At 44.8% G+C, this 20688-nt stretch overlaps 1 protein-coding gene across 3 annotated transcripts in view; it reads left to right on the top strand.

Moving 5' to 3' along the window:
* Window positions 1-20688, top strand: part of SCAF8 (SR-related CTD associated factor 8) — a 230776-nt gene that overhangs the window by 137129 nt on the left and 72959 nt on the right. Inside the window, exon 21 of one of the 3 annotated variants that reach the window (XM_074990342.1) lies at window positions 2907-4009. The exons of the other annotated variants lie outside the window; for them this stretch is intronic. The gene's annotated coding sequence lies outside the window, so the exon portion shown is untranslated. Of the gene's footprint in view, window positions 1-2906; window positions 4010-20688 lie in introns of those variants that run through there. 3 annotated transcript variants of the gene reach the window in all.

Genomic DNA, 20688 nt, shown 5'->3' with positions numbered 1-20688 from the left:
ATCTCTCAAGCAAACGAGTGTTAGAGTGCATTCTCAGGAAACCATCTTCTTGACAATCTCTGTTTTTTAGAGCAATTAGTTTTGAGCTGCAGAAGACTTTATAGTTAAGGTTGCCACCAAGTTCTGCTATTAAATCCCTATTTTGGTACCTCGGGCCGAGAATGCTAATTAGGACTTCAAATTACCAGACTCGCTCTGCAGGCAAAGGAGAACATATGTATTCGTGTGTGAGGCAAACTCTTCAGACGGTCTCTGAGTTCTGTGTTATTGACATTTTTAATCTGATCTGAAGCTGCCTGTTGTCTAATTTTTTCGACACCCCGAAGCTCATATGTAACTTATTACCATTTCTTCTGACTTTTCCTAATGTTAAATGTCTTCACAAATCCCTGTGCCAGCTACTTTTGAAGATGGACTGTAATCAAGAAAAGTTGTCAAAGTTTTTCAAGCTGCATAGTTCGAAGCCAAATCCTGTTCTCACTTGATGTCAATAGGAGTCCTTTGGAGGACTGGCTACAAGGTGTTTTGGAGCTTGTTGCTCTCTGCTGGAAGGTTACAGTTTAGAAAGACTATATATAAGGTTACTCTTTATACTCACAGCTACAGAGATTTGTGGATTTTGGAAGCTGTAGGACAAGCAGAATTCTAGCTCCACTTCTGAAAATTTGTGTGACTTGCTACAGGAAAGCAGTACAGTAACCTGTATCTGTTTAAGGTTGCAAGCAGCATTCCTTATGGAACTGTTTCCTCTGGTCACTTAAAACAAAACAAAACAAAACACGCTGTTCCAGAATGTTAGGTCTGTGTCTCGTTGCAAAAGTACTGCTGGGTATTATAAAACAAGTACTGCAAGTGTCTAATGTTTCCTTTTATCCCCTTGTCTTCCTAATTAAGAATAATATGAAAACAAAGCATCACATAGAGATCTGTTACATAATCCAAATTAGGTAAGGAGATTGATCTGTGTTGTTCGTGAAACTGTTCCAGAATTACCACAGTGTACTATAACAGCTTTCCTTGAAAGAATATGTTTAGGATATGACTCTTGCTTTTGGCAGTCAGATTTCAGTGCTTTCAAAATGGAGGCCTGATTCATGATTGGCGGCTCTAGGCTCTGGTGAAATCCAGGTAATAGTGTGAAATTAGGTAGAACTAAGTTTTTCAAGGATATATGTAATTGATTGATTTCCAAAAGAATATGGTAGTACTATTCCTTTTTTATTTGATTTTGATTTAGGTTTGCTTTTTAGAGTGGAGGTTTTTATTGAAAAATACTGTGTTTTAGGAGGCAATGGATACATGTGCATTTAGCCCTTATTAATGGCATTGTACAATTATGCGACACCTTGCATGTATGGTAAAATAGTTATAAAATTATAAAACTGTTTGAAATATGACAAATTCATGTGATCCTATAAAACATGCCTCTTTCTTGATGCTTTACTTTTCAAAAATACTTTAAAAGGCACTTAAAGATATTAACTGCTTTAATGAAATAGAACAATGTGGCACACATATGTATTGCTCTTAAGGCACTATAGTAAAGGCGTAAAATGATAAAGACAATAATTAAGTCAATCAGTCAATTTGGATTGCCGCAGTGATGTTACAGGAGTGTTCAGAAATAACAGATATCAGTTCTGCAACTTCATTGCATAACTGATGTATATAAAATATATATAAAAAATTCTCCTTTCTCTAACCTTGCCCAGGTCAATCATGTGTGAGAGTCATTACCATCTGATGACTCTATAATGGCCTTTTTTGAAATAAGGGGGCGGGGGGCTCAGTTAGGCTATGTCTAGATGGCGCCCTAAACTTCAAATAAGCTACGCAATGTGCGCTACACAAATTGTGTAGTTTATTTCAAGTTGATTTCTAAATATGCTATTTCAGCATGTGGCGTGGTCTAAATGGTGCCACATTCCAAAATAAAGCCCTGTTTTGAGGCATCCCTGTACTCCTCATGTGATGAGGTTTACAAGGATGCTGGAATAGCACTCCGTTGTCTTGAAAACTGTTTTGAGACAATGGGTGCATTGCATAGATGTGGGCAACTATTTTGGAATATCTTGTATCCCAAAATAGCACCTGATGTGTAGACATAGTCTTAGGATCCCAGCACACACTGTAACAGTTTTCACAGTAATCCCTGGCTAGCATTCCCAATGGGAGCCAATAACAGAATGGTAACGGAGACTGCTCTACCCCCTCACTTACATTCTGCCCTTCTGTTATAGAGGAGAAACTCATTGGAAGGGTTGGGAACTTTTCATTCTCCCTCCTCATTTTACACCTATTCCATGGGTAAAAAGAAAGGGTCACACTCACTACTAGTAAGAATACATTTATAAAAGGTTGATCAGGCACTATGTTACAGATGTGATTAGTATGTTTTAGTGACAGTTATAAGTTTCTTGAGCTGCTGGTCTCTGCAAGTCCTAGAACAGCAAATTAGTCTCTTCTTAAAACATTGATTTACAATTATGAATCCTATGTAAATTATTTAAACTGTCCTTTTAATAAAAACTAGAGCATTGTCAATCCAGCTTTTTCACCGGCAGTGACGTTACTGTAAAAGTAGCAGTTGTTCTTTACGTAATGTACATTAGATAGGTGTTTTTAAATGTTATAAATTATGGAACAAAACAAGATAATAGAAAAATGAAGAGCTGCTATTGGATTCAATCTTGGGTAGCGCTTTAGGAATAATACAGTATAAAATATGTTTCTTCTTTTTGGCATGCTAAGGATAAGTGAGAGATTGAAAAGTACATCACAGATTCCTGATATTTATGGAGCAGTTGCTATTGAGTGGCTTCATCTCTCTTTTTCAGGAGTTTTTATTTAAACTGGAAACGTACCCATGACCAGTGATGACTAGTTATTGTTCCTTTTGTCAACAGGCAAGATGATGGAGGAAGTTCTGGCATCTTACCATGTCCCGGGCCCTGCAGAGTTAAATGAGAAGTACTTCAATGTTCTAATGTGCATCACATCGGAATTTGTTTCTGAAGTGTTAGAAGGAACCCAGCATTACATGTGCACCAGTACACTGTTTGTGATAGAACCCAGGGATGGCAAATTTACATACCCGTATTACCTGGCTGGAGCAGGTTTAAATTTTATAAATTAAAGACATATAAACTCTGTGAGTTTCTAGGTGTTATTTATGTTTTTAAGGATGAACTCCTCAGATGAAGAATTTTGCATCCATTAGAGAGACAGGCTCTTCTGCAGGACCAGAAGATCATATTGGACTGTAAATTGTAATTAACTCCATTTGTAGCATATTGTAGTGCAAGGAGTTGAAGGACGAGTTGCAAGAAATTCCTTCAGGGAATGAGACTTGTTTTGTTTTCATCCACAAATTTTAAGAGAAGGGTGTTTTTTAAAATAACCACTTTTACTTAACACTACATGTATAGCCTTTGTGCAGTTCTTGACTGGTGACAACACCCCAGAGATACTGGATTCCTGAACGTAACTAGATTTGTGATGAACCTTTAAATTCTCAAACTTCTATGAAAATTAGACAGGGATCGTTCAAAGGCCAATACTTGACTAGAGCTGTCTTGTCATTTCCTTCGGCTCACAAAAGGATTGGAAAAAGGGCTGGAAGTGGTAATGAGATGCACTGTACTCCTTTTTGATAAAAGCACTTACCAAGAAAAGTGTTTTCTCTCTCATAATCAAAAGGAAAGGGTACACTTGCTCTCTCTAAGCCCGCAAATGAAAGCTTTGCATATAGGTTCAGACATGTTGATTTAGCTAACTAGCTACCAAAAGAAGAAATTTGTATAATACCCCCTTGTATGTGAAAAGGACACTTTGTCATTCCTTTATTTATTTTTGCTCTATCAAAATTAAAGTGCCAGTTCTCTGGAATGCTGTATTCTGTGGTCGCTTGAAATTTGATTAGTGAGAATCTTTTGGCAAGATCATCATTCCCATTATGGTGTAACTGCATGATGACCACAGCTATGGAGCTGTATAATAAAGATCTAAGTTCAAAGTTCTGTTTCTGACAATCTTCTTTGTCTTTTAGAGTATGACCTTAAAAATTTCCAGTATATCCTCTTTGGGTTTCCCATCGCATGGCTCAGTGCCCAGGAGCACAATGAACACGTTTTGGAGACTTACTGTTACTATGGATGTAGGTATTAGAAATAGAAATATGTATTTTAAGAACTACTTTGTTGCATAAACTTAGACTAGGCATTTAGCTCCAGATCTTTGAAAATATGGGGAGTGAGGTGCCTAAATATTTTGCAGGGTCAGAGCCCTAGCACCTGTTCCCATGAAGGAAGACGCTGTTCCTTGTAGGCCTATCCAAATAAAATTCAGTACAGCCAAGCAGCAAGGCTGAGGTTTTTCTCAGTAAGACAGCTCAAGGGCTCCAGGTAACCTTTCCTTAGCTGTACTCGGTTGGAATCCCTGGTTAATGGTACCAAGGCTCTCCTAGAAAGGGTGTTAGAGTGTGTGAGAGGCAAATATTGGTATGTTTTGGACCTGATTTTCCCTTGTGTCCTCCTCACTTGCTGCAGCGCAACGTAAGAGCACAGTGGTGTAAAATGATTCCAAGTCAGCTTAACACCATTTTACCTCCATTTTGCATTGCTGTAAGTGACTGCACAGGCCCAAGCCCTTAGAAAATCAGGCCCTCGAATTGAAGACGTTTGTTTCTATTGTCTGGCTTGACAAAGCCATGGCTGGGACTAGTCCTGCTTTGAGCAGGAGTGTAGACTTGGTGACCTCCTGAAAGTCTCTTCCAATCTTACCATTCTGTGAACCATTTAATTAGCATAAAAATCCAGTCTCCATAGACTGGTAAAGTTTGAAAAACACATAAAGCCATAAAAAGCCTTTGGTATCTCCTGGGCTTGCTCTGCTATTGTTTTGTCCTTGTGTAGTCATTCACATTAAAATGGGTGGGTTTAGCATCTCTACTGCACTCCCATGGCATGAACGTGAATGTCTACATTTGGTGTAGTGTAAAGGAGAATCATCTTCTTTCTCTTTCAAGTGCCTGGTCTCTCAACTTGCCCATTGCATGGCTGCTGTCTATTGGCATTTTTCATCCATAATCAAAATTCACCCACTTAGTGATGTCACAAGGAGATAAGTGCTTATGAACCTTACCAAGTTCCAAGCTTTCTGTAGCCACCTTTCATGTTTTTTGTTATGGCTAAATATCCCATGACATGCAACTCTGAAGCAGTGAGTGTGTCAGGTCCGAGGTAAGAGTTAGTTGCAAAGAACAGGCAGTCCTTTGCTGAGGGAGAGACTCTTGCTCGTCATCCTTTCCATAAGGGAATAAGCTATTATACTATAAGGACTTTTGTAGTGGTTTGGACTACACTTGGGGTGGCACCACTTTAACAGCACTGGAACAGCTAAGGCAGCACAACTTTTGAGGGAAAACAAGGCATAAAAAGCAAAGGTGAAAATAAGCTGGTGTCCCTAGTGCAGTGTGGTGTATCAGTAAGAAGGGAGCTGCCCGAGGGTGGGGACCTGGATGCTGCTGGACACCAAACACGGGTAAAGTTCCCATGCCGATGCTGTGCATAGGAGGCCAACTCTCCACTTCTGTCCTCTCCCCATGAGTCCAAACCACCTCGCTGTAGCTCCTGGCCCCAGCACTGCATGTCTGGGGTGGTGGGGACGGTCAAGACCTCTGCCCAGTGGGCCCAAGCCAACACACACACCATTTGCATGGCACACTGCATCCAGGTTCCTGCCTTACTGGCTCCAGGGATGTGGCTGCCAGGCAGCGTGGTCGCCGTGCCCCGGCCAGCCCCAGGGATCGGGCAGCTGGGTTGCATTCCCACTGCAAGCTCCCATGAGCCTCCTGCCCTGAGCACCCCCCACACCTCCCAGTCCCCCACCATGAGCTCCCACATGCACACCCAACCCTCTGTCCAGTTCACCCCGCCACACACGCCAACCCCAGCCCTGAGCTTCCAGCAGGGCATCCCACACTGGCATTTCTTACAGGGATTATCATATTGCAGTCTCCCACCAACCTCCACCCTGAGGGCCTGTCCCTTCCCCCCGCCCCTGGGAAGGTTGCACTACAATAGTACTTGTAAGACATTTAAGTTATTTTTACCCCAATAAAAGATCTAAATGTTGAGCAACTAAAGCTGTTGGAATTTCTAGAGTTATTGTCGAATGCGGCCGTGGCATAATTTGTATTTGAGTGTCAAACCTGCAGTGCTGCCGAAGCACTGCCTGCCTCAGAAAAGCTGACAGATCACTTTTGTCTGTGCTGCAGCAAGCTGTGCCATATGCCCGGGTGTTCTGTTAGAAGTCATCTTCTGAAAAGAAGATGCCTAGCTGTGGTCCCAGCTGTTGAAGCAATGATTTAAAAACAAGAAAATCCCATGGCACTCTAAGAAGGGCAAAGGTTGGAGCTTTTTGTTCCCTGGCTGAATCCTCTTTTCAGAAGTGTCCACACCTTTAGCCTCAGCAGCTGCACACAAACCTCTCTGTCAATGGGCATGAATATTTAAAGAGCTCCAGTGAAGAGCTCTTCAATCAGTTTCAAAGGTCATTATTGTCTGATGACTTTAAACCTTTTGGTGCAGGATAGAGATAGCTTTATACACAGTATCAGCAGACTTTGACAAGTTGAATTAATTCACTATTTGCACAATTAGAACAAACAATGTGGGTGTGTGTGGTTTAGCCAGCAAATCACTGGCTTCGCCAACTGAATTCCAGTATGAAGTTCACATGAAATAAGGTGGTCTTAAGTAAATTCCTTAGCAGACAATAATGCCTCTCAAAAAGGAGAACATCAGTTGTGGCATAATTTTATGTCAAACCTGAAATAGTAGGTACACAGATGGCTCTTCCATGCAGTCTTGTTTGGATATTGGACATTTTGTTCTCATAGAAGGAATGAACCCTTTTGGTCACAGCAGGACTTTTGGTGGTACAATGCGAGGCTGTTAACATTGCAGCTGACTACACCAAACTGAATGTTTGGATGGAGTTTTGTTCCTACTGCCAGTCTCCAAAGCTTCAAAAATACCACTTAGTGCCACAATTATATGTCACACTTCAGATTGCTAAGGCTTAAAATTGACTTCCTTTTGAAATATACATTTGAGCAAGATGCATGTAATTAATAAAGGGGAAAAACCGTCAATAGCTGATCCATAATATGTCAGCTAAATTATTGTTTATGTGCTGTTCTGCTTGTCACATGAAATAAGCCAAAGATTATGAGAAATAAATGATCAAGGTTATGTATAATTACATATCTTATATTTAAAATTACTATTGTAGTTTTCATCCAAGAATCTTAAAACTGCTTTACAAATATAAAGAATAATATGCCACAGAAAATCACCCTGCAGTAGCTGTCATTATCCCCAATGTGTAGACAGGTAAACTGAGTAAAGGGAGCATTGTCTGATTTCTCTACTGTCTCATGATAAATCGGGGGCTGAGGTGGCATCCAGAATAACTACTCCTGTGCTCAAAAAATCCAAAGGCAACAGACATTTGGTCAGAAAAGTAATATCAAAAAGAACGTGTAAAAATGCCCACTTCCAAAGAGGTTTTCTTCCCACAGACTTTCCTCATCATTGTACTTTTCTTTTAAAAAAAGGGATTCTCTCCATAGACTTTGCCCACACCCTGCCAACTCTGTCCCTTCCCCACCTCCCATTAGCAGGTGCTAGCAGCTCATAGAATCATAATAATGTAGGTCTGGAAGTGACCTCAGTAGGTCATCTAGTCCAGTTCCTGGCACTGAATCAGGACCAAGACCATCTCTAACTGTTCTTAAAAAGCCTCCATAGATGGAGATTCCAACACCTTGGTAATTTGATCCTGTGATTAACTACCTTTTAACTATAACTCCATCTCAGAGCATCTGGGAGTTACAAGTTTCATTCATTGGCAGTTCCTGGCAAATTATTATAGATTTATCAGACCTTTCCCTTTTTGACATGTTCAGACCAATCCCTCTTTCACCAACACAGGAGGCTGTCAGGACCACGATGGCTTTTAAACAAGTCATTGCTGGTGAATGTGAAAGGCGAAAGCCACAGGATGGAAGGAAGAATGTTCATGGTACAGTGCTGGAATTTGCACAAGGAGCTGTGTGCATTCCCTAGACATGTACATGCAGGGACTCCAGCTCTCCTGTGCCTGTGTGCAGCATAAAGAGAAATTCAACATTACCTCTACGTCGAAGACTAATTCCAAATATCTTGATGCTACTCTTTCTCACTCAGCTGAAAAGTAAAAGCACAACTGAAACTAGGCCTGAGAGGTGCACATGAAGTTTTTCTTGGGAAGGAAACTGAAGAGCTTGTGATAAAAGTGATTGGGATCATTCTACTTTCCATGAAGAACTCCCCAAAGTGGCTATTTAACTGAACAGACTAAAGATGGTCGGGAACTAACCCATTTAAACAATGAGCTGCCAAAGTCAGAAGACTGCAGAGAAGCACAGTAACTCAAAGATCCAGCAATTACTCTATATCCATTTTCCAAGGGATGTTATTTAGGGCCAGAGGAATAGTGGTTTCTATTTCTGTTAACATTTTCATTGCAATTTATTAGCATCAGCAGTAGACAAGTGAAAACTAACCCTTATGCATATGACAATGACAAAAACAACAAACCAGTGATAGGAGCTTCAAGTCCATGGGAAACAGTAACTTCAACAGGCTCAGGGCTAACTTTTAATGACTAATTGAATTTAAAATTGTTCTCGCTGACTGTCAGATCCACATTCTTCATGACAGCAAAACAATTATCTGCTTTGATAGCTTCTAAGAGAGACGGGAAACAATGGTTGGTTCATGGTTCTCGGCAAATGATAAGAGATTTGATAACCATTTGAGCATTGTAGGGAAGCAAAACATTTTGTTTATTCAATGCAGCTGTAGGGCGTCCATCACAATAATAACAAGATCCAGTGTAGTGAAGGCTAGACAAATTCAAACCTGAAATACCAGACAGATTTTGACTAGTAAGGGTAATTAGCCACTGGAACAACTTATCCAGGGATGTAATAGATTTTCTATCACTTGCAAGGGTGTGTCTACACTAGGAACTAACTTTGAAGTTAACTTGGAAGCTAGGCACTACATCAAAGTAGCCAGCACAGAATCTAAACATATTTTCCCTTACTTCAAAGTTAATTTCGAACGAAGCAAGGAGCCCAACTTTGAAGTCCTTACTCCATTCCCAGGAATAGAGTAGTGCCGGAAGTAGGGTGTGTGTAGATGCTCTACTTCGAAGTTGCTTACTTCAAAGTTCTGCTTCAAAGTAAGCAACTTCCAAGTTATTTTTGTAGTGTAGACACAGCCTGAAAGTCTTTAAAATCAAGATTAGATACATATTAAAAGATGAATTCTAACTCGCTCAAAACTTATGCGACTGATGAAATGGGACCAGTGAAATCCTATGGCATGCCTTATTAAGGAGAGCAGACAAAATTATCATAATTTTATCTGGCTCAAAAATCTATTAATGTCAGAACCTTTTACAACAGCTACAATTGAAATTTTGCCAATTACTGCTCATGAGCAGCAGTCTTTTAAATTTATACTAAGAAGGTGAGTGGATTAGCAAGTATAAACCTACAAATACCATAATAATGTTATTTGAAAGGGCACGGTGGTAAAGGTTTTAATTGTATCTACTGTGTGTCTTTACAACAATAAGAATTTCCATTGAAAAAGGAGACAAATGGTCTACATCACTCAGATCATCCAGTAATATTCACTAAAGAAACCCCCAAACCTGGGAAATAAAACCAAAATCAGACTGGATTTGGAAGATGTCCATTTTTAGATGTTCAATTCTACAGGATATGTTTTGTTTAATAAAATATTCAAGGGATGAAACCAGCCTCATTCCGCCAGGCCAAGCAATCAGAAGAATGAATCTGCAGGCACAGCCTTGTTTTCTGGGTGCGTAGACAGGCTTCCAGGTTGTGGGCCTCAGTGGTGAAGCATACTTAGGTGGTAGGGCTGAAGGACCAGCTGATAACCTTTCTGTAGACCATGGTGGCTGAGGAGCAGGCCTTATCGCCATCTCTGCTTTACCTCAGGAAATGATTTGGGAATGTCTAAAGGAGTGCACTTAATGCTGAGAGCCACGAGGCACGTGGGGAGGATCCCGGACCTCTGGCAAGGTGAAAAAGTATTTGTTTGGAACTGTTGCAGTGCAGGGTGTGGTGAAGCACTGTGCATGGGTCTCCCAGGCTAGGAAGTGAGTGACCATGGAGTTGGCCAAATGCATAGGTGAACTCGGGGTGTTGGTAAATACGCCTCTGGGTATAGCTTATGGCATTACTCAGGAAGGATGGAGTCCAACTTTCAAAGCTGTGGAGCGGGTCATGTTTGGGGATACTGTTAAAGAAGATGTTTGGGAACCCTCCTAGATGTGTGTGCAGAAATGGGGGTGGTTTGAAGGAGGGCAGGAGGCAGCCAAGCTAATCTCTGGCCCATCCTTGTGGCAGATGTCTCATGCAGGTGCTCCATAGGGAATGAGTGTGGTGCCACCATAAAAATGAATTGGGCAAGGAGTTAAAGGTGGTATTCTTTAAAGCAGCAGGGCTGACAGCAAGGTGGAGGCTGGGGCTTGGCTCCATGCCCGAGCAGGGGCAAGGGCCAGAGCAGAAGGGGCGGGTCCTAGAGCAGAGTGCAGCACTGGGCTCCCCCCACTCCCTCACAGGTGTGCAGAGTGGTGGAGTAGCACTGCCATGGTGTTTCAAAGGGGCCCGGAGCTTTGGCCACCCTCACTGCTACAGTAGCAGCAGAGTGGCCAGAGCTCTAGTCCCTCTGAAATGCTGGGTGCCTGAGCAGCTGCCCTGTTTGTCCCCTTCTCACCTCCCCACTCCACCCCTGTCAGTGGGCCTGCTCTAAAGGCACGAAAATGTGTGGGCTTGAGGCTTCTGTCTTTGGAACGGCAGAGAGTCAAGCCCCAGCCTCTATAACCCTTTTTAACCTTCATTTTAGCAGGTGGGTGAAGGCCCACCAGAAGTTTGCTTGGGGAACAGGAGAAATAAAGGTTAGGGTTGCCAGCACCCCAGGTATATGTAAATGATTATAGAATTACCTGCACTGTACTATTTTATCTTCCAGTTCTTCCCAGACATTTAGGAACAAGTTGCAGCCTAATGAAACTACATGCAGAGTCTCCTAGCTTTCTTCTGGCATAGCTGAACAATATTGGCCTTTTTCACAGCTGCAGCACATGGTTGATTCATGTTCAGTTTATGACCCAAAATAGCCCCAAGATCCTTTCCAGCAGTACTGCCACCTAGCCAGTTGTTCCGTTTTGTAGTTTTGCATGATTTTTTCCTTCCTAAGTACTTTACTCTTTACTGAATTTCATCTTGTTGGTGCAATTAGGCATTAAACACTTCAGCCTTTACGCACTTCCCAAGCCCCATGTGATCTCTCATGGTGCAAATGCCTCCGGTAAAAGATTAAACACCTCAATTTCTATTAACTTGACTAAGCAGTGGGCCACAGAACCTTGTAGGAATGAGCCAACTGTAGAACCCCCAATCACAAACTTAGATATACAGAGCCTGATTCTCATTATCATCATGTTTAAGATTCCTTTACACATACAGAACAATGTAAAGAGACTTGCGCATAAACAAGACCCAGGCCACAGGTTTTAAAAGAGTACCATGAACTATAACGGAAAGAGATTGTATGGACAATATTTTTCTCTGCTTTTTCAGTGTGTTTATTTTGCACATTTGCCAGTGCTCCTTGCAAAGACAGTTTCACAGTTTGCCCTGTGCGTTGTCAGTTTTCTCTTTTGTTTGTGTGTATCTTTTCAACTGTAACAGGAGTGAGAAAAACATTTTTAATATTATCAAAAAATTATTGTAGAAGGTCTGCAAAACATTTGGCAGGAGCACTCAGGAGCAGATGTAGCCGCTGAATCTAGGGTCAACTCTCTTTTCTAAAGTGACTACATTTCCAGTTTGGTGTCACTTGTGTTGCGATTGTTCTTTTTCCTCAAGCTGTAGTGCACGTAACTCATTTCTGATTTTCTTTTAACAATGGGAGACCTGTATTTAGCTGTTTTCAGGCTAGCTAATTTAACAGATTTTCAGCTAGTAAATTAATGAATCTCTGAGAAAAGATGCAGTCATTCATGTGGCGGGGCCATTTCTTAGGCAATTTCACAGAGTCTTCCATAGTATGCCTGCTAGCATTACTTTTACCTTGGCCCACGATCGCATCAGAATATGAATCTTCCTTTACTAAACACTACAACTTATTATGGTCAGTTAAAAGAGCTGTTTTGTTATTCATTTTAAATAGTTTTGACTTCTGAGCTCCAGTAGCAATGGCATTTCTCTTTATCCATAGACAGAGTGGTGAGGAGGAAGAGAGAGAGACTGAACCCAAAGTAGTAAATGTTAGCCACATTGTTTAACACACTATTTGAAGGCAGTCAGGTGCTATGGTAATGAGGGCAGAATAGTAACCTGAAGAGAACAAAAGGATAAACTGTATTTCAGTGCAGTACTATACACAATATACAGAATGACCTGGTTGCTGTACTAACAAACTGATAGATTAAGGGCCTAAGAATCCAAACCTGGACGACAATTTGACCCAAAAGCACCATGGAACAACATTGTGGAAATGTAGGGTGATGTACAATAGCTTTTCTTGACATGTTTTTGTGTTTCTTGTATTTCGTGAATCCCTAGAGGAAAATTCATTTGAAAGTTCTCGGCTGGTTCCTGTTGCTTCCAGGTGGAAGACTAGGTTATGCAACAGAAGAGAGCTGTTTGGTTACTGATTATTTTGGTTTATTAATCTTCCAGGAAAAACCAACAGAGACCAATAGAAAACAATAAAGTTTTAGTTGAAAAATGGAACCTACTTAAACCACACAAGGAATCATAGAACCTCCTGAGGGTTATTGCCTTTCAGCCAATTGGAGAAGCATCTTTCAGAGAGATCAGAACCAACACTCCATGTTTACAAAGTAACAGAGAGAAAGCCGTGCTAGTCTATATACTATCAAAACAACAAAGCAGTCAAGTAGCACTTTAAAGGCTAACAAAATAATTTATTAGGTGATGAGCTTTCATGGGACAGACCCACTTCTTCAGACCATAGCCATACCAGAACAGACTCAATATTGAAGGCACAGAGAACCAAGAACAGTAATCAAAACTGACAAATCAGAAAAAAATTATCAAGGTGAGCAAATCAGAGAGCAGAGGGGCGGCGAGGGGGGGCACAGTCAAGGATTACATTAAGCCAAGTATGCCAAAAAGCCCCTATAATGTCCCAGAAAATTTGCATCCCGGTTCAAACCACGTGTTAAGGTGTCAAATTTGAATATGAGAGAGAGTTCAGCAGCCTCTCTTTCTAAAGCAGACTGGAAATTCTTCTGTTCTTCTGTTAATGACTTAAGAGTTTGTGTCATATTGAAGAAGAATTTTCAGTCTGCTTTAGAAAGAGAAGCTGCTGAACTCTTTCATATTCAAATTCAATACATTAACACGTGGTTTGAACCGGGATGCAAATTTTCTTCTTCGAGTGGTCCCTGTGGGTGCTCCACAATAGGTGTCGGGCTCGCCTGGCACCGCAGATCAGAATTCTTCTAGCAGTTTCTATTGGATCACGCATGCGCCGACGCACGCCGCTCCCTTGTGCGCCCCCGGCCATGTGCGCGATCCGGTCCCCGCCGGTTCCTTCTCAACTGCCATCGGCTGCAGACAGAATCCACTCTGGCTAAAGCCAGAGACAGATAAGATAGTTGTTTTTACGTGTAGTTTGTTTGGTTTTGTCACAATCAAAAAAAAAAAAAAGAAGAGAAAGAAAGAGAATATTAGACAGCAGAAATAAGAGGAACAAAGGAGAGAGGGGCGGACAAGAAGGCTAGTTAAGCCGTCCGCTGCCCCGCAGGCCGGTGAATGTTATTTTGGGCTAGAAAGCACTGATTAGTGGCTAAGTACCCTATTAACAGTAAAGACTCACCGCGATGGCCTCCTCGGGGTTTAAGAAGTGTGAGTCATGCCGCGAGGCTATGCCGCCTCCGATGGGCATAGTGAATGCATTCCCTGCCTGGGAGAGTCACACGTTACCCAGAAGTGTTCCCACTGCGCTAAGCTTACAGCCAGGGCCAGGAAAGACAGAGAGATGAGGCTCAAAATGATCTTGTTTGATAAGGCTCTCCAGCCGGAACCACTGGAGAAGCCTCACGCAGAAGGGCCCTCTGGGTTGCATAAAAGGAAGGCAGCCTCTTTGACCCCCTCGGTGCAGAAGAGGAGGAAACTCTCCCCAGCTCGATCCTTGCCGGCGGGCTCAGCGGGCAGGACGAACGGAATGCAGAGCCCCCAGCCGCGAGCTCATGAAAGCAGCAGTGCAGCAGCGCACGTGGCAGAGGCTGATCCTCCGATTACACAACAGGCGGCATGGAAGGCGCCGTGAGCACCAGCAAGGCAAGCACCGGAATCGGCGGCCCTGAAGCATGCGGCACCGGCCCCCGCGGCGCCGACGGCGCAGGGGCACCCGGCACGGAGCCTATCGGCGCCGGAGGAAGCTACCCACGCGGCACTGCCGCTGACTGTGCCGAGCGCGGCGCCAACAACGAGGCTGAGATACCTGGCATGGGAAGGGGCGGCGCCCACCACGCAGGGGAGGGGCAAGGCAAAAACAAAAACTCGACACCTCAATCCATCTCCAGGCAGGGCCACGTTGCCCTTATCTCCTAGCACCCCCCCACCCCCCCCGAGATACACACGCCACACCAACGGGCTGTAACTCCACCGGCTTATTTAGGGCCTCCCTCTCCGTTCCTCCAACCAATTTCGCCGTGGCTTGGGCCACCTTCACCATTTCTGGGCATGGATCCCCTTGAGTACTATCACAAACCAGCTTCACCACTATCTATGTCGTCGCGGAGGTCCCGCTCTCCCAGACATCATGGGTACACTCCCTGATTGTGGTCCAGGTCTTCATCACTGGGCCCTTGCCCATGCTGCTGTGGTCGTCCTCATCATGCTGAACACAGACACCGCAGGTCTAGATCCAGGGGCAGGTCCTCCCCTGCTTCTCGTCAATACTCCCGTGTACACTCTCGCTCTGGGACGGGAACACAGTTGTCTCAGGGGGAATTAGGTCCAGAATCCCGAGACTTCCCTTCACAGTCCTCCAGGGAGCAAGTATATCACCGAACTCGGGAGCCAGAGGATTTGAGGAAGATGTACCCCAGTGGTTCCTCCTCATCCTCCCCAGATGAGGACATGGCCCCCGGGGATGTTTCCCCCCCGGATGACCTTAAACAATTCCAGGAGCTGTTCAAAAGAGTAGCTTTCACGCAGGACATTCAAATAGCAGAGGTGCAGGAGAAGCATCATAAACTCCTGAAAAATTTGAGACCCCCCGGCTTCATCTAAAATTGCTATCCCGCTGGACGAAGCCATTATGGAGTCAGCCGCTAACATATGGCAGACCCCGGCCTCTATTCCGCCTACAAACAAGAGAGTGGATAAGAAGTACTTCGTCCCAGCCAAGGGCATGGAGTTCCTCTTTAGTCACCCACAGCCCAATTCTTTGGTGGTTGAATTGTCCCAGCAGAGGTCGAAGACGTCTCAGTACAAGTTGTGGGGGTTGGATAAAGATGCTAAGAAGCTAGAGCTGTTTGGCAGGAATGTATATTCCTCCTCTACCCTATTATTGAGAATGGCAAATTACGCGGCACATCTATTAAACCACAACTTTGACAATGACTCTAGACTCACTCCATGGATTCACTGCCGGAGGACGAGAAGCCGGTGTTAAAGGCGATTGTCCAAGAGGGCTATGTGGCGTCGCGGACGGGAGTCCAGATTGCCCTGGACGTGGCGGACACAGTGGCACGTTCAACAGCTGCAACAGTGGTAATGCGTAGGGAATCCTGGCTCCAGACGCCTGGTATCCCCAGGAACCTGCAGGCGAAGATCGTGGATCTTCCCTTTGATAAGCAAAAGCTGTTTGCGGACTCAACCGACTCGGTCCTCCACTCCAGCAAAGACTCGAGGGCCACACTTAGGACCTTGGATCACCACAGACAAATGGGTACTTGAAATTATAGCCATGGGTTACACGATCCCTTTCCAGTCACTTCCACCGACGAAGCCTCCCACCAGGCCTCATCTCAGGGACGCTGCCCACGAGGCGAGGCTCAAGCAGGAGGTAGATCACCTCATGTTCATAGGGGCAGTGGAAAGAGTGCCGGAACAATTCCAAGGGAAAGGTTTTTATTCACACTACTTCCTAACAGAGAAGAAAACAGGAGGCTGGAGGCTGATCTTGGATCTACGGGGCCTCAACCGTTACTTGCGCAAGCAACACTTTCGGATGATCACAGTTGCCTCCATACTTACGGCACTGGATGATGGAGACTGGATTGCAGCCCTCGACTTACAAGATGCTTACTTTCATATACCAATCCACTCGGCACACAGACGCTTCCTCTGCTTCACGGTTGGCAGGGAACATTTCCAGTAGAGGGTTCTTCCGTTCGGCCTATCCTCGGCACCCAGAGTCTTTACCAAAACCCTGGCAGTGGTATCAGCCTACCTGCACAGACAGAGGGTGTTTATTTTCCCATATCTGGACAACTGTCTGCTGAAAGGGGCCTCAAAGGCAGAGGTCTTACGCATGATACGCGTCACCGCGGACACGTTTACTTCGCTAGGCCTAGTTATCAACCTCGCAAAGTCAAAGACCGAACCCACACAAGATATGGAGTTCATAGGGGCACACATAAACTCTATCACAGCAAGAGTATACCTGCCCGACGCCCGCTTCCGTGCCATCAATTCCCTGGTGCAAGTCATGACATACAGCCCCACGGTGCCGGTCCTAACGTGCCTGCAGCTGTTGGGGCACATGGCGGCAGCGACGTTTGTGGTACAGAATGCCAGGTTACACATGTGAAGCCTGCAGCATTGGCTGGTGAGTGTTTACAAACCGGCATCCCACACTGTCCAGGGGGTAGTGTCGCCCACGACGGAGGTGTGCAGATCCCTAGCGTGGTGGGAAAATCCCAAGAATCTGCTAGTGGGGATGCCTTTTCACCAACCACAAATTTCTATCTTTCTTACTACCGACACCTCCCACATAGGATGGGGAGCGCACATTGACAGCAAGGTGACGCAAGGGCTATGGTCCCCTGCGGAACAGACACTGCACATAAATATGCTGGAGCTCAGAGCAGTGTTCAACGCGTGCAGACATTTTCGAGATTACCTGCATGGCAAAGTAGTCGGGATCAATACCGACAATACCTCTACTATGATCTACATCAATTGACAAGGAGGGGCACGATCCCGTGCGTTATGTGCGGAAGCAGTCCGATTGTGGAACTGGTGCATTGCCAACAACATAACGTTGAAAGCCTCGTACTTGCCGGGCGCTCACAACGTGAAGGCAGATCAGCTGAGCAGGCTCTTCGCACTCACGCACGAATGGCAGATCCGCTCCGACCTGCTACGGCGCATATTTCGTACATGGGGGTTTCCCCAAGTCGATTTGTTTGCCACCCAGTACAACAAGAAGTGTCCCCAGTACTGCTCCAGAGCAGGAATAGGGCGGGGGTCCCTGGGGACGCATTCATGATGTCATGGAAGGGCCCTCTACTCTACGCGTTTCCCCCCACAACGCTTATCCACAAGGTTCTGCAGAAAGCCAGAAAGGAGAGAGCTCGGATGATACTCATAGTCCCAACTTGGGACCGGCAACAATGGCTTCCCTTGCTTCTGCACATGTCGGATCGTCCACCACTTCCCCTACCGGTGCTGCCAGACTTACTCACACAGGCTCGGGGGTCCGTAGTGCACCCGCACCCTCAGGGTCTGCACCTACAAGCATGGTTAATCCATGGCTCAGCGCCTTAGAGAGCACGTGTACGGAGGGAGTACAACAAGTCCTGGAGTGTAGCCGAAGGACCTCCACCAGGAGGACTTATGAACAGAAATGGACTCGATTTACAGCCTGGTGTTCCGCCAAGCAGTTAGCTCCCCTTGACATTCTTATAACCGTAATACTAGAATACCTACTGGACCTCAAACGAGACGGGCTTTCTCTATCCTCGCTAAAGGTCCACCTCACTGCTATATCAGCTTTTCAGCATACAGAGGAAGGGCCCACTGTATTCACCCACCCTATCGTCACAAGGTTCTTGAAGGGGCTGGTAAACCTTTACCCCCCTCGAAAACCGCTTCCGCCATCGTGGAATTTGGACTTGGTGCTCAGCACGCTATCGGGACCACCCTTCAAACCATTAGCCACGGTACTCCTCCGACTCCTTACGATGAAAACAACCTTCCTCCTTGCGATTACATCAGCCCGCAGGGTGAGCGAGCTCGCAGCAGTGATGGCAACGCCCCCCTGCACAGTATTCTCAAAGGAGGCAGTAACCTTACAGTTACACCCAGCCTTCGTTCCAAAAGTTTCCTCGGAGTTCCATCTTAACGAACCAATAGTTTTACCCTCATTTTACCTGAAGCCTCACAGCTCCAGCAAGGAGGCGCGCCTACATCTCCTAGACGTGAGAAGGGTGTTGGCCTTTTACATAGACAGAACTAAGTCCTTCCGAAAAACGGACAGGCTCCTAGTGTCTCTCGCTCCCAGGTCAAAAGGGGAAGGCCTCTCTTCACAGAGAATTTCAAAGCACATTGTGTCCTGTATAAAAATGTGCTACGAGCTTCGAAAGACCCCTTTGCTGGCCCCGCCTAGGGCTCACTCCACCAGGGCTGTGGCGGCGTCAACAGCCTTCTTCAAGGGCATCGCGTTAAAAGACATCTGTAGAGCGGCGACCTGGTCATCCTACGACACCTTCGCCAAGCATTATGCCCTACATCGGGTATTCAAGGAGGATACCCGTCTGTCGACAGCAGTCTTCTCGGGGGCAAGCTGTACATGAATCGATTGCCCACTTCCTTACTTGGGTTACTGCTGGGTAGTCACCTATTGCGGAGCACCCACAGGGACACTCGAAGAAGAAAGAGAAGTTACTCACCTGTAGTAACGATGGTTCTTCAAGATGTGTCCCCGTGGGTGCTCCACCACCCGCCCATCCTCCCTGCTTCGGCTCTCTGTCTGGTGTTTTTCAGGAGCATCCGAGGCAGTTGGTCAAGGAACTGGCGGGGACCAGATCGTGCACATGGCCGGGGGCGCACAAGGGAGCGGCGCGCGTCGGCGCATGCGCGATCCAATAGAAACTGCTAGAAGAATTCCGATCTGCGGCGCCGGGTGAACCCGACACCTATTGTGGAGCACCCACGGGGACACATCTTGAAGAACCATCGTTACTACAGCTGAGTAACTTCTCTTTCTGAGACATTATAGGGGCTTTTTGGCATATGTGGTTTAATCTAATTCTTGACTCCCCCCCCCACCGCCCCTCTCCTCTCTGATTTGCTCACCTTGATAATTTTTTTCTGATTTGTCAACTTTGATTACTGTTTTCAGTTCTCTTTGCCTTCAATATTGAGTCTGTTCTGGTATGGCTATGGTCTGAAGAAGTGGGTCTGTCCCACAAAAACTCACCTAATAGATTATTTTGTTAGTCTTTAAAGTGCTAGTTGACTGCTTTTTTGTTTTCATGTTTGCAAAGGTTGACTCAATAATGAGGTTTTGTTTCAAGCATGTTCTAATTCTGTTTGTGCATAGGTAAGGGCAAAACAATGCTCTGACAAAATAGGCTATAGAGCAGACATGAATATACAATTGTAATCCATTAAAACTATTGGGAATTATTGCTGATCCTGGAAGTCTGATTGGCAGAACCCTGGGTGCCATTTTCTGGTAATTCTCTATAAATCCCTTGAGGACCATCAAGCACACTAGTGTCAGTCTGAGGTTGAAACCCCGCCTTCTGTGTGGTAATCTTTGATCTTTGCCACATACTCAGGTTAGTCTTGAGTAACCATCTGTCTTCATTACCCAGGGCAGTCTGAGGAGGAATAGTTGAGGTTTGAGCTCCAGGAGCAAAGCATGGAAATTATTTCAGCTCTTGAATAAAATCTTGCTTTCACAGCTGCTGAACTGTGGAATTTGAGGAGCCTGGGCAATGCAAGTTGGGATTTATGCTGAACAGAGCCTTGTAATAAAATTTTCCTTCCCTCTCAGGTTTCAGATATTTCATGTTATAATTGGGAGGTTTAACAATATGCCTGCAATCAAAATGTAGTTTCCTTTCCATTCCCAAAGCCATTACCTCCAAATTCATCATTCTCTGTACTTCCAATAATTCTGAGTCTTTCTAATCCAGCTGTATTCTGCACAATGTAAGCTTGCTAGGCACAGTTTATATTTTGCAGCAGAACATTATGTTTTGAAATATCACTCTCAGACTTGAAATCTGTCTTATTCAGCTTCATGTGGTTTTGGAAGGGAAACCTCCACTGTGACTGCTTCAAAAGAGAATGTTTGGTCATTGCAGAACACCTTTCAGCTGTGCTTCTCAGAAGACTTTACAAGGTCACTCATGCCTATCCTGTCTCTGTGGGGACAGAGGAAAAGCTGCAAGAGGTCTTGCCTTCCTAATTGTTACCCCTGTGCAAACGGCAGTCCTTGCTGTCTCAATTCCTGCACATAAGGCAACAATCCTACTTAGCATCACAGGGCAGGCAAGGCACCCCGAGAGGGGTGCAGCTAGGCTTGCTGAAGGTCTTGTAAC

The sequence above is a fragment of the Carettochelys insculpta genome, chromosome 3, assembly GCF_033958435.1.
Source record: "Carettochelys insculpta isolate YL-2023 chromosome 3, ASM3395843v1, whole genome shotgun sequence".
Taxonomy (NCBI): Eukaryota; Metazoa; Chordata; order Testudines; family Carettochelyidae; genus Carettochelys; species Carettochelys insculpta.
Note: the sequence above shows the minus strand (reverse complement) of the source record. Positions and strands in the feature narration are given on the sequence as shown.